The sequence below is a fragment of the Penaeus chinensis genome, chromosome 18 (genome assembly GCF_019202785.1).
Source record: "Penaeus chinensis breed Huanghai No. 1 chromosome 18, ASM1920278v2, whole genome shotgun sequence".
Taxonomy (NCBI): Eukaryota; Metazoa; Arthropoda; class Malacostraca; order Decapoda; family Penaeidae; genus Penaeus; species Penaeus chinensis.
This window is the reverse complement of record NC_061836.1, coordinates 12,126,765-12,129,264: the sequence shown is the minus strand read 5'-3', so window position 1 is coordinate 12,129,264 and position 2,500 is coordinate 12,126,765. Positions and strand designations below refer to the sequence as shown.

General features: G+C 33.0%; 1 long non-coding RNA gene across 1 annotated transcript in view; it reads left to right on the top strand.

The window, feature by feature from the left end:
• Positions 1-2,500, top strand: part of LOC125034536 — an 87,547-nt gene that overhangs the window by 9,027 nt on the left and 76,020 nt on the right. The gene's annotated exons all lie outside the window — the stretch shown is intronic.

Below are 2,500 nucleotides of genomic sequence, written 5' to 3'. Positions count from 1 at the left end.
TTGAAAGCCTTATGCGTAGAAAGAATGCATAGTTACGGTAGAGACAGAGGCCGAACTGACTCCCAAAGGCCTCAGGTCGTATTGGTTGTTTGCTCTTGCAGCAGTCTGTAACTTATTTCTAACTTATCAGTACTTTAGGGAAAGTCCAAAGTTTGCTAAACTCTCCCCAGTTGTAAGTGGGGTGAACGTTACACTAACACAGTTCCAAGAAGTCCTGGTGCTCAGTAGCCGAGGGCAGGTAGTTTGGATGAAACATATACATGTATATGTATATATGTGTGTGTGTGTGTGTGTGTGTGTGTGTGTGTGTGTGTGTGTGTGTGTGTGTGTGTGTGTGTGTGTGTGTGTGTGTGTGTGTGTGTGTGTAATTATGTTTATATATATGTAAATATATTTATATTTATATGTATGTATATGTATATATATATGTATTATATATTTATATATATGTATGTATATGTATATATATTATATATTTATATATATGTATGTATATGTATATATGTATTATATATTTATATATATGTATGTATATGTATATATATATTATATATTTATATATATGTATGTATATGTGTATATATATTATATATATTTATATTTACATATCTTTATATATATGTATGTGTAAATATAATGCATTAATATTTATATTTATATATGTTTATATATGTATACATGTATATATGTTTATATGTATACATGTATATATGTTTATATTTGCATATGTATGTATGTTTATATTTGTATATGTATAGATGTGTATATATATGGATATATATGTACATATATTTTTATTTATATATATATATGTATATATATTATATATATATATTATATATATTATATATATTATATATATTATATATATTATAAATATTATAAATATTATAAATATCATAAATATTATAAATATTATATATATTATATATATTATATATATCATATATATTATATATATTATATATATATTATATATATTATATATATTATATATATTATATATATATTATATATATATTATATATATATTATATATATATTATATATAATATATATATATATATATATATATTATATATATTATATATATTATATATATTATATATATTATATATATAACATATATAACATATATATTATATATATTATGTATATATTATATATATATGAATATATATATATATATATATATATATATATATATATATATATATATATATATATATATATTATGGTTAGTATGTGACAGATAAGCAAAGGTAGAAAATTAGAAAATGAGAAGGAAGAGAAAGAAAGGAAAAAGATTCGATGTTAAGAAGACGTCGGGACGGGAGGAGAATAATATTTTTCTTCAGTGGAAATAATATTAAGTTTCTGCTATCTCTTTTGACCATTCATTCTTCACGCATCCACGCTCGTCATCTAACTTATCTCTCCTTTTCCCTTTTATTTTCCTTCACCCTTTCCTCCTTCCCTCCCTCCATCCCTCCATCCCTCCATCCCCCCCGTCCCTCCATCCCCCCTTCCATCCCCCCGTCCCTCCATCCCCCCTTCCATCCCCCATCTTTCTCCCTTTCTTAATGTCTCCTCTTGATATAAAACCTCCGCCGGGATCGTAAAAGATTTTCGGTAATAATTCAGTATTTTTTCTCCCTTCCCAAATACCCCGAGCTGCGCCGGGCGAGTAAGCAACCTCAACTGTTCTGATGAGGTTGCGCGAACGGAAAGAATCGGCTGGACCCAGGAGCGAAGGGCGTGGATAGAGAGGCGAAGGGGAAGAGGGAAACGAGAGAGAGAGTGAAGAGTGGAAAGAGATGCGAAGGGGGAGAGGGAAACGAGAGAGAGAGTGAAGAGTGGAAAGAGATGCGAAGGGGGAGAGGGAAACGAGAGAGAGAGTGAAGAGTGGAAAGAGATGCGAAGGGGGAGAGGGAAACGAGAGAGAGGTATGATTGGAAAGAGAGTGATGATTAGAGGGAGATGCGAAGGGGGAAGAGAGATGCGAGAAAGAGTGAAGATTGGAAAGAAATGTTAAAGGAGAGTGGGAATCAAGAGAGAGATGCGAAGGGGGGAAGAGACAGATAAATGGGAAGAAATTCGATGCAGGAATAAAGAGAGGAGCATGAAAGAAGACGAGTGGAGAGAAGGAACAAATGGGATGGAAGAAAAATCTCCCACTGCTGTATTTTTATTTTTTTATTTCTATTCGTGTTATTGCTTTTTGCTTATCATGGCCTCGGGTGATTTAGCTCCCCCCCCCCCCCCCCCCCCCAACAAAAAGTGCTGTAATTCCACCGCCGGTCCGCGACGTGTTTACGTAGCGGGGAACATTCTAGAAAGTAATTTATTTGCGGCTGGAGGGGAGTAAATTAGTTTGTTTTTTTCTGTTGGCGATAAGGAAATTGCGACCATGATTGAGTTGTGAGCCCTGATCATGATGCCGCATGTCGCTACTCCGCCCCGGCTGCCCGACGACCCGTTTTAATCCTCCGTCGAGAAA